The 12,291-nt window shown below is 44.9% G+C and overlaps 1 protein-coding gene across 1 annotated transcript in view; it reads left to right on the top strand.

Annotated features, from left to right (window-relative positions):
- Positions 1 to 12,291, top strand: part of VIRMA (vir like m6A methyltransferase associated) — a 341,503-nt gene that overhangs the window by 89,600 nt on the left and 239,612 nt on the right. The gene's annotated exons all lie outside the window — the stretch shown is intronic.

Here is a 12,291-nt window from a genome sequence, read left to right as displayed (position 1 = left end):
CTTCTTGAGGGTTGATCTTCCTGTTGTAGTCCTGCCTAGAAAATAGGGTTTACAAATCGTAGAAATCACTGGACAGGCATTTTCTAGCATTGGAATTCTGCTCCTTGTACAGGGTTTGCTGTGCTACTGCTACATACAGATGAACTTTGTTCCAGTTTCAGTCTAAAATTTAGATGAATTCTGAGACCATCACTTTCTATATGAATCCTGTAGCCCAAAGGCTGCATGAATGTCTGTACTATCCCTGGCAGGCTGAAACATTAGGTAATGTTGGAACTGGAAACATACAGAACTCCATAGACCTGTGCAAAATAAATAACTAAAAATTTAACTAAAAACAATGAAAACAAACTACTAGAGTGGCTATTCTGAAAATATTTGTGAAATACTCTATTTTAAATTGCCAGAACTCTGGTTAATGATTTTTGCAGTGTATGCTTCCCATAGTCTTGCGGGCCACAGCATGGCCATCCCTGCTGTGGCCATTGACAAGTCAAGGGAAGCAAAGCTTTTATCATTGACCTTGCTGGAAAGCCTTGGAGTTTTCACCGCCATCCCAATGGAGCCCCAGAACCGTCTCAGAAATCACCACCGGCGTGTAGTTATTTCCCACCGGTAATTATAAAGCTAATCCACGAAAGGTTCGTTGGTTAAGTAAACTTTAAGCAACGAAGGGAGGGGAGCTGAGCCGTCAAGCATCCGCTCAGGCTAATACCATCACGTGACCCCAGGATTTTCTTTTAGCTCTAATAGCTTCCTTCACCTCACTTTTTAACCATGGCGGATGTCAATGGTCTTCGTTCCTCCTTTTTTAATATGCGGAATATATTTGGCCTGGGCTTCCAGGATGGTATTTTTGAACAGCATCCACACCTGTGTAAATGTTTGACCCTGGCAGCCGCTCCTCTAAGTTTGTTTTCACTGTTCTTCTCATTTTATCAGAGTCTCCTTTTTGAAAGTTAAACGCTAACGTATTGGATTTCCTGCATATACTTACTCCAAAGTTAATATCAAATCTGATTATATTGTGAACACTGTTATCAAGCAGCCCCAGCACCATTACCTCCCACACCAGATCATGCGCTCCACTAAGGACTAGGTCTAGAATTTTTCCTTCTCTTGTCAGCTCCTATACCAGCTGCTCCATAAAGCAGTCCCTGATTTCGTCAAGGAATTTTACCTCCTTAGCATGCCCTGATGTTACATTTACCCAGTCAATATCAGGGTAATTGAAATCACCCATTATTATTGTGCTGCCCAGTTTGTTAGTGTCCCTAATTTCCTTTAACATTTCTACATCTGTTCATCCTGGCCAGATGGATGGTAGTACACTCCTATCACTATCCTTTTCCCCTTTACACATGGAATTTCAATCCATAAGGATTCCAAGATGTGTTTTGTTTCTTGCAGAATTTTCAATCTATTTGATTCAAGGCCCTCATTAACATACAGTGCTACCCCTCCACCAATTCGATCCACTCTATCACTGTGATATAATTTATACCCCGGTATAAGAGTGTCCCACTGGTTATCCTCCTTCCATCAGGTCTCAGAGATGCCTATTATATCTAATTTTTCATTTAGTGCAATATATTCTAACTCTCTTGACTTATGCTTCTGGCATTTGCATATAGACATTTCAAACTGTTTGTTGTTCCTATTTACATCATCACGCTCAGTACTTGACAGTATTAATTTTGCAATCTTTTGCCTAATTTTTATTTTTATTTATGGACACCTGATCTACTATGGTCTCTTTTGCAACCTCACTATCGGGATACCCCATCTTCCCTGTTCTGGTGATATCTTTGAAAGGTACCTTATCCCAAACCATGCACTTTTGAGTGACTGTTGGCCTTTCCCCAGTTTCTAGTTTAAAAGTTGCTTTATCTCCTTTTTAAATGCTGATGCCAGCAGCCTGGTCCCACCGTGGTTAAGGTGGAGCCCATCCTTTCGGAATAGGCTCCCCCTTCCCCAGAATGTTGCCGAGTTCCTAACAAATCTAAACCCCTCTTCCCTGCACCATCGTCTCATCCACGCATAGAGACTACAGAGCTCTGCCTGTCTCTTGGGCCTTGCACGTGGAACGGGTTGCACTTCAGAAAATGCTACCCTAGAGTTTCTGGATTTGAGCTTTCTACCTAAGAGCCTAAATTTGGCTTCCAGAACCTCTCTCCCATATTTTCCTATGTCATTGGTACCCATAATGTACCAAGACAGCTGGCTCCTCCCCAACACTATCTAAAATCCTATGTAGGTGACACATGAGGTCCACCACCTTCGCACCAGGCAGGCAGGTCACCAGGCGATCCTCATGTCCATCAGCCACCCAGCTATATATAAGCCTAATGATCGAATCGCCAACTACAACAGTTGTTCTAACCCTTCCCTCCTGGGCAGAATCTGGAGACATATCCTTTGTGCGAGAGGATAGTACATCCCCTGGTGGGCCGGTCCTGGCTACAGGAATACTTCCTACTTCACCGGGGTGATGCTCTCCTTCTAGGATACCTCCTTCCTCCAAGGTAGTATAGGGGCTACCAGACTGGAGGTGGGACTTCTCTACAACATCCCTGTAGGTCTTCTCTATGTACCTCTCTTCTCTCTCAGCTCCACCAAGTCTGCTACTCTAGCCTCAAGAGAATGGACCCGTTATTTGAGAGCTAGGAGCTCTTTGCATTGGGCATATATATATAGCCCCCCTAGCCAAAGCTCTATCCAGACATGGTCTCAACCCTTTCATATAAGCCGATGATGTCACGATCTTTATTCCCTTTAAATCTAATCTAACAGAAATCTCAGGCAAAAATATCCTTGGGCATGAACATGTTAACCTCTTGGGCCAACGCCTTTATGATGAAAATGAACAAAGAGAAAACGCAATGCCTAATCCTTTCATCCCAACACTCCGCGCTCCTCCCAACTAATCTTAACACTTCTGACATCACAATCCCCATATCTGACAACCTGAAAATCCTTAGAGTGACATTAGACAATCATCTCTCGCTCGAAAGTCAAAATTCACTACAAAGAAAATGTTCAACATGATGTGGATACTGAAACGAGTAAAACCATATCTCCCCCTGAAAACATTCCAGAACTTGGTGCAATCCACAGTACTTACCCATGCCGACTACTCTAATAGTATTTTCTTGGGCTGCAAGACCTGTATCCTGAAGAAACTTCAGACTGCCCAAAATACAGCAGCAAGACTCAGTTTTGGCAAATAAAGATTTGAATGCGCAACACCTCTTCGTGAAAAACTTCACTGGCTCCCTGTCAGAGAACGAATCAACTTCAAGGTCCACACATTAATCCACAGGATCATCCACGGTGAGTCTCTGGACTATATGCTCAATCTGATTAACCTTCCCACCAGAAACAGGTCTAAAACTTCGCGAACTTACCTCGACCTGCATTATCCCAATTGCAAAGGACTCAAATACAAAACCTACTATGGATCGAACTTCTCCTTCTTAGGCAGCCAACTCTGGAATGCCCTCCCCAGACCTATCCGATCAATCAGTGACTATCTACCATTTCGGAAATCGCTAAAAACCCATCTATTCAAGCAAGCCCACCCAAAGGACCCAATTTAATCCTATGAACCCATCTACCCTACACATATCCAGGAGACAACAACAGTGACCCTGACTACATCTCCCACCAAATTTCCCTATGCTTCTCCCCTGTCCCTTCCCCCCCTCCCGCCTCCTCTACCCCCTTCTAATGCTCACCTACCCCTTGCTCATACCTCTCCTACTCCCTTCACCCTTGCCCATCTCTACCCACCTATCTCTTTTATTATTCTGCTATAAATAACTTACATTTTCTCTATCCATACTCTGTAATCCATATTATTATGTAAGCCACATTGAACCTGCTTTGAGTGGGAAAGCGCGGGTTACAAATGAAATAATAATAATATAACTGCTCACTAACTGGGAGATAATCATACATGTGACACGTAGTACAAAAGCACCCCTCTCGCTGCTGGACTGCTGACTCCATCTTAGTATTTTTGAGTTTTTCAGTAATTTAAAACTTAAATTATTGCTATAGTATTAAGGATATTAGCCTAATATAAAAATGTCTTTTAGTTTATATGATACATTGTGTGAACCTTTAGGCAGATTTAACCAGTTTTTAACCCAGTCATTTATACTGAGAGCATTCAGTTTACTTATTAGTCGCCTGTGCAGAACCATGTTAAAGGCTTTGCTAAAATCTAAGTACACCACATCCAGCGCCCCTCCCACGTCCAGCTGTTTGGTCACCCAGTCAAAGAAGTCAATCAGATTTGTCTGACAAGATCTGCCTCTAGTGAAAACCATGCTGCCTCAGGTTCTGCGGTCCATTTGATTTGAGAAACCTCTCAGTCCTCTGCTTTAAAAGCATTACCATTCGTTTACTCACCATTGAGGTCAGACTGACCGGTCTGTAATTTGCGACCTCCTCTTTGCTTCCATTATTGTGCAGAGTAACCACATCCGCCCTTCTCCAGTCCTCCGGGACCACTCCAAACTCTAGGGCAGCATTGAACAGGTCAGACAGCGGAGCCACCAGTACTTCTCTGAGTTCCTTGAGTACCCTTGGATGTATCCCATCAGGCCCCATCGCTTTTTCTACTTTTAGTTTAGCCAGCTCCTCACAAACACAGTCTTCTGAGAATTGGTTCTGGTCTACCATACATCCTCCCTCATTAGCATTTGTCTTCTGCAGTCTCTCCCCCGGCCTTTCATCCATGAACACAGAACAGAAATAATTGTTTAGCAGTTCAGCTTTACCTTTATCAGCTTCCACATATTCCTCTCCCAGAGCCTTGTGCCTCACAGTGCTATTATGGCCCTTCCTCCTGTCGCTTACATATCTAAAAAAATGTCTTGTCCCCTAATTTTACCATATTGGCCATCTTTTCTTCCATTTTCCTCTTTGCGTTCCTTAAAGCTTTTCCAGCTTCTCTTTGATTTTCTGGGTATTTTTGCTTGTCTTCCTCTTTCTGACTCATCTTGTAACATATGAAGGCTAACCTTTTTTCCGTTTCCTTTTCAGCTACTATGTTCGAGAACCAGAGCAGCCTTCTTTTCTTCTTTTATGTAATTTTCTAACATAAGGTTTGTCACCATTAAAATAGCTGTTTTCAGTTTCGCAGACTGATGTTCTACTTCCTTCAGCTGTTCCCATCCAATTAACTCTTCCCTGATAAATTCCCTCATCTCATCAAAGTATGTTCTTTTGAAATCTAGAACCTTCATTCTCAAATAAGTTTTCTCCTCCTGCATCTTAATATTAAACCACACCATCCGGTGGTCACTAGATGCCAAATGATCTCCCACTGTAACATCGGAAACATTCTCCCAGTTTGTAAGCACCAGGTCTAGAATCGCTCCATCCCACATCGATTCCATTACTCACTGCTGGAACAATTCTTCCTGTAGAGAATCTCTTTGCTTCTAGATGACCCCGCAGCAGGGACGCTCCAATCGACATCTGGCATATTAAAGTCACCTATTAATAGTACTTCCCCTTTCTTAGCTATCTTGTGAATGTCTTCAATTAAGTCTCTGTCCATTTCTTCTGACTGTGAGGGTCACCTGTATATTACACCAATATAAATACATTTTCCTTTCCCTTTTACCAGTTTAACCCATAGTGCTTGTCACTGTAATATTATTCTTCCTATATAATAATTCTCACCTCCAACGTTCTGAGGCTGCCTGGAACCGTGGAAAAATGAAGTAGATCATCCCACTGATTGACTGTGACTCGGATGACGTCAGCAGCCCGACGCACAGCAACAAACCGCGACCCAGGCAGGGGGAGGAGTTTACTCCTCCCCCTGCCAACCGCCCTCAAAAAGCGCCGGCGACATCCCTCTCCTCTCACGAACTGCTGCCGCCCAGCTGATGAAAAAACCATGACCCAGGCAGGGGGAGGAGTAGGGAAACACGCTCCGCGTGTTTCCCTACTCCTCTCCCTGCCTAAGAAACAACCCACATAGCCCCCCCCCCCTCGGCGCAACACCCAAGTCCCTCCGCGACGGCGCATCACACAAGCACCTACCCCTACCCCCCACGGTGCAGCACCCAAAGTCCTACCCTCCCCCCTTCGGCCACATCAACCCCTTCGCCACACGCAGACGCAGCAGCCGGTACACAAACAAAAAAACAGAACAAAACTGAAACAGGGCTCCGGAAAGAGAAAAAGAGAAAAAATATCCGCCAGAAGGCGGAGAACTCTAGACGCCCCACGGACAACAACAAGAAATGAAATAAAAGTGGGAGGACGACCAAGGATTCCAAAGACTGAAAGGATATATAATAATAAAGATGTTTATTGAGGTATAAAGACTCGACACAACTTCGGCCGTTAGGCCTGCATCAGGAGTCTTAATGCCGAATGCTTTTGAGAACTATTTGATGAAGGCAAATCCTCAACAAAGGGAGGTCTTTAGAAAGACCGTTGTGAAGGTGAGCGTGCTTCGTTGTCTCCTCTGACACAACGCTTGTATAGAATGCTGCAATAAGCCAATAGTGTTCATGAGGGCTGCTAAGCATTATGGGCTCCAGAAAGACATCTGCCATTGGCTGTCGTCTCTGCAGCCACTCCTCGTCTCCCCTGCACGTCACTGACCCTGGAGGAAACCCCAGAGGAGCATATCGACGTCTGAGGGGAGAGGAGCGGCTGCAGAGACAACAGCAAATGCCAGCTGCCTTCACGGAGTTGAGAGGCGCCGCCAACCCCCCCCCCCCCCCCCCCCCCCAAGCAACGCTCACCCCCCCTCAGAGCCCCTGAACCCCCTCCATACCCCAACCGCCGCTGCAACACACCTTCCACCCCGCCCCCTCCCAGTCCTCCCGATTACTACACAAAGAAAACAGAGCTCCTCCAACCAGAAAAAAGAGGTGAGCCTATTTAGTTCCATGTAAGCAAGGAAGCCAATTTAGTTGATCTCTGTTTCCACTCTCCCACGCAGCTGTCATTGTTATACACTCAAAATACAACAAGCAAACTTAAGAGCTGCTGCATCCAGGTTGTCATTCTTTATTATTGGTCCATCTGTAACAAGCCCCTGACCACTCTCCAAGCCAACAGCCATTCCCTCACAGTTCGCCATCCGCCCACCCCCAAACATTCACACACACACACACACACACACACACAAAAAAAACCTGACAGCCACCAAAAACACGACCTGAAGGATCCCTCACTTTCAACCCATCACCACAGGAATGCAGACCCCCACTTCCAAACTCCCCCGCCACTCTCTCACAGTACACCATCCGCCCCGCCACCCCAACCATTCACACACACACACACACTCTCTCTAGCACAAAAACAAAAAAAACAAACCACAATGACAGCCAACACAAACATGGCATGAACGATTCCTCACTTTCACATCATCAACCCATCTATGCACACCCCCCTCCAAGCACCCCGTCACTCCCTCACACATCACAAACCATGCCCCCCTCAAACATACACACACACACACACACACACACACACACACAAAATCTCTACCACACCAAAAACCTACACTGACAGCCAGCACAAACATGACCTGAAGGATCCCCCACATTCAGCCCATCACCACAGGAACGCAGACCCCCTCCTAAGCCCTCCCGCCACTCCCTCACAGTTCATCATCCCCCCCTCCCCCTAACATTCTTACTCACACACACCATCACACCCTCCCAACTAGCCAACCCCACCCACCCCTCCCTTTCCGAAACCTCAAACAACATTCTGAAAACAAAAACACAATATCTATCACACACACAAAAACACTTCACTAATGACAACAACTCACAACACGACCTGAAGGCGGTGGGGCACAAGCAGGCGGTGGCCGACCACAGGGCCATGGAGAACACCTGGAAACCTGTGCACAAAGTGGTGAGTTGCAGGGGAGTGGGAGAAAGGAGGGAGGACGGCTTGTAAATCAGAAGAGAGGAAAGGGGGCCGTGGGACTTGGAGGGGACAGAGGAAGACGGGGGGGGGGGGGGGGATAATCTTGCTAGCGCCTGTTTCATTTCAGACAGAAACGGGCCTTTTTTACTAGTAATATATAATGCCACTCCTCCCTCCACCCTGTCCTTCCTGAATAGATTATAGCCAGGTATAATTATGTCCCAGTCATGGTTGTCCGTGAGCCACGACTCCGTGACCATCACTAGATCCAAGTTGTCTTCTATCGTTCTAGCCTCTAGATCTAGAAATTTGTTACCCATACTACGGACATTGGGGCTGTCCAGAATTTACTCTTTTTTTTTTTTCCCCCTCTTCTATAAAGGTATTTGATATTTTGCCCTTCTGAGGGTTATTAATGACTTTGGGGGTTCTCTTACCTATCCCCAACCAATTTACTTTAAAGCCCTCTGTAGTACTTTAGCCAGTCTGTTACAAAAGACGCTTCGTCTGTTCCTTGATAGATAGACACCATCACTGCTCAGTAACTTATAGAAAATCATCTCATGGTCAAGTAAGCTGAAGCACTCACGTTGGCACCATCCATGGAGCCGCACATTCAGCTCCAGGATGCGAGCTTCCCTCATTCGGCCTTTACCTTCAACATGAAGGATCAGTGAGAACAGTGTCTCATTGCCTAAGTGCTTCACCCTCTGACCCAGAGCCATGAAATCCCACTTGATATGTTCAGTAGGATACCTAGCAGTATCATTTGTGCCAACTTGAATTAGCAGCATAGGATAGTGGTCAGTAGGCTTGATGAGTCTCGGCAAACTTTCTTTTACATCTCTAATCTTGGCACCAGATTGTTGGAGATAGACAATGGATTAGGCATACTATATAGGAAGTGTCTCACTTGGGGTGGGTGGGCTGAGGGGTAGGGTGGGAGTGCCTGGACAACCAAGGAACTGTAGAATGGGTTAACTGTGAAACCTATTTCCAGTTCTGTATTAAACCACCTTACTACACCTCTGCTTTACAACAAAAGCCTGCCTCCAAGACCAGGTAACTGCTGCAGAGCAAAGGTGAGGGAGAGGGCTATTAAAAATAATTTTCAAAGTAGCAAGGCACAGATAAAATTGATTTCCCTGTGGGGGAGTGGGGACCATGGGACATATTTGGTGGACTTGTCCCAAGGCAAAGGCCTATTGGAAAGGTGTGCAGTCATGTCTTCAGGTTTGGGTGGGAAAGTCTGTACAGTGGCATCCTTTGGTCTTTTTACTCGGGCAGAGGCCGGAGGGCCTTACTTTGAGTCAGTGGTTCTTGGTGAGGGGAGCCTTGCATGTGGCTCAAATAAATTTGGCAAAGAGTTGGAAATCGCCATTGGTTCCCTCACTGGTAGGCTGGATTACTAAGGTGCGCTATATATGTGAGATGGAGAGGTTGACGGCAGTGAAAAGGAAAACCTTGCCTAAATGGGAAAGGGTTTGGAGACCCTTTTTGAATGTGTGTTCTGGATAAAAGGTGACTGGTTCTGATGGAAGGAGGGGGGGGGGTAGAAGGGAGGATATTGGGGGGTGGGGGGGAGGAGGGGGGTCTATTGGGTAAATTAGGGGAGGTGGGTAGTTAGGGTAAGGGGGATGTATCAGCAATAAAACTGAAAATGTTTGAAGTATAATCTGTATTTGTTATAGCATTGATATTTCCCTTGTGCTTTCTTCCGTTATGTACGCTGTGTTATGCTCAGCATACCTGTTCCATTTTGCATTGTGCTGAGTTATGTATGCTTTGTTTTGTATTAACAATGCTCAATAAAGACTTCTATAAATTAAAAAAAAAATAAAACTCTGATTTCCACCAAGACTAGTTCTAACAGTCAGTTATTTATATATTTTATTTATTTGTTGCATTTGTACCCCACATTTTCCCACCTGTTTGCAGGCTCAATGTGGCTTACATAGTACCGTCAAAGACGTTTACCCAGTCGGTGGATAACATATACAAAACTGTATAGTGATCTTATGAGGTATAAGTGGAGGGTCGGAATGGATGAAGATTGCGTGATGTCCTGTTCGATCATAGTCATGCTGTGTTGGTAGGTGAAGAGGGTTACGTGGGATCGTTGGGGTAGGCCTTTTTGAAAAGGTAGGTTTTTAGTGATTTCTTGATGTTCAAGTGGTTGTGGATTGTTTTCACAGGTTTTGGGAGCCCATTCCATAGTTGTGCGCTTATGTAGGAGAAGCCGGCTGCGTAAGTTGTTTTGTATTTCAGTCCTTTGCAATTTGGGTAGTGTAGGTTTAGGTAGGATCTTGACGATCTGACTTTGTTTCTTATTGGTAAGTCTATAAGGTCTTTCATGTATCCTGGGACTACGCCGTTCATGATTTTGTGGACTAAGGTGCAGATTTTGAAGATGATCCGTTCTTTGATTGGGAGCCAATGCAACTTTTCTCGGAGGGGTTTGGCACTTTCGAAGTGTGTTTTGCTGAATATCAGCCTGGCTGCTGTATTTTGGGCGGTCTGGAGTTTTTTTATGAGTTGTCCTTTGCAGCCCGCGTAGATTCCATTGCAATAATCTGCATGGCTTAGGACCATTGATTGTATTAAGTATCGAAAAGTTGCTCTTGGGAAGAAAGGTTTTAATCGTTTGATCTTCCATATTGAATAGAACATTTTCTTTGTTACAGAGTTTACTTGGCTCTCGAGGGTAAGGTTGCGATCGAGTGTGACACCGAGTATTTTCAAACTGTCCGAGGTAGGGAGGGTATGTCCTGGAGTATTTATGGTTGTGGTTTTGTATTTGTTATATGCAGAGGAGAGGATGAAATTAGAAATTTTAGGATAGTATGAGCAGTATAGAAGACCCAGGTGAACAATTGAATTATCAGAGGTTTCATAGTTTAAGAAAGTAAGCAGTGCACAAGATACAGTGAGAGACAAAGTTTGAATTTTTTCTTTTCTTTTTTATTTAAATGAGTACAGAAAAGTATAGAGAAACAGAATAGGAAGTCAGAAGTTTCAGTTAGATAAATAAATTGAGAGAATGCAGATATTGTCTTAGCTTGAGATGCACACTTTCCAAAGCTAACATATTCCACTTAGAGGCATATTTTCAAAGCACTTAGCCTTCCAAAGTTCCATAGGTTTCTATGGAACTTTGGAAGGCTAAGTGCTTTGAAAATGCCTCTTAGTAAATTCAAAATAAAACACTTTTTCTACATTTGTTGGCTGGGATTTTTATTTTTGCAAGTATATTGGTTCCCATTTCTCTCTTCTGCTTTCCTGTCTGTTTTCTGCTCTCTGGTGGGAGCTGTACATTTGTCCTTTTTCCACTTTCCTCCTTTCCTTCCCTCACTACATCTGTCATACTTCCTCTTTTTTTTAATTTCTGTCTGCCCACTCAAATATTATCCTCTTACTCTTCAGGCTTCCATCTATATTTCACTTACCTATCAACTTTCCATCTCCTCTCACCTCCTAGCTTTCTCAGTTGTCCTTTCTCTCTCCTCCTCTGGCCTTCTATTTCCTTTTTTCGCCCATTTGTCCACTTCTGCCCTCCATACTCACCATCCTCCTCTCACCTCCTAGCTTTCCCAATTCTCCTTTCTCTCTCCTCATCTGGTCTTCTATTTCCATTTTTCGCCCATTTGTCCACTTCTACCCTCCATACTCACCATCCTCCTCCTCTCACTCATCTGCTTGACAAGCCCCATGCCTTTTCCACATGGTTCCACCATGCCCAGCATCTTCTCTCCCTCTCCACCCACATTTGTAGCCTAGCATCTCCTTGTCTCTCCTCTCTCTCTCTCTCCCCCACCCCCACTTTAGGCCAGCATTTCCCTGTTCCTGCCTCCTATCCCTATGGGCCAGCATGTCCCTATACCCTCTCTCCACTTCCTCCTCCCCCCTCCCCTCTTCAAGTGCAACTTCAATGTTCAGCAGCTGGGAGGGGAAAGAGGGAGCAGGAAACTCAGCTTGGCTATGCTAATCCTAGCAGTGCGCTCATTCCTAAATTGTGTAAGCAGCAAACCATGCTTAGTGGGCTTTCTCATCCAGTGGCTCTGTACATTGGAATTAAAAGCCTGCTAAACATGGTTTACTGTTGGCAGCCCAGGGAAGGAGCATGGCATTGGGGTTAGTGCTGTCGCTCTCCACTCCAAGCCACTGCTGTTTGTGCCAGCCCAGCAACATACCTCCAGGGTGTTGGTCGAGAATCGCATGGTTTAGACAGTGACTTGTGTATGGAGGTTATAGAAAAGTTCTCAAGCTCACCTATACAGTCACTGGTATATAAGCAGTGCTGTACTGGAACCTGTAGACAATAACTCCAATCTCCACTGAATTTTGCAGCAAGTCTTGCACAGTAATTGGTGAGTT

This window comes from Microcaecilia unicolor, chromosome 1 (assembly GCF_901765095.1).
Source record: "Microcaecilia unicolor chromosome 1, aMicUni1.1, whole genome shotgun sequence".
In the NCBI taxonomy this organism is placed as follows: domain Eukaryota; kingdom Metazoa; phylum Chordata; class Amphibia; order Gymnophiona; family Siphonopidae; genus Microcaecilia; species Microcaecilia unicolor.
Note: the sequence above shows the minus strand (reverse complement) of the source record. Positions and strands in the feature narration are given on the sequence as shown.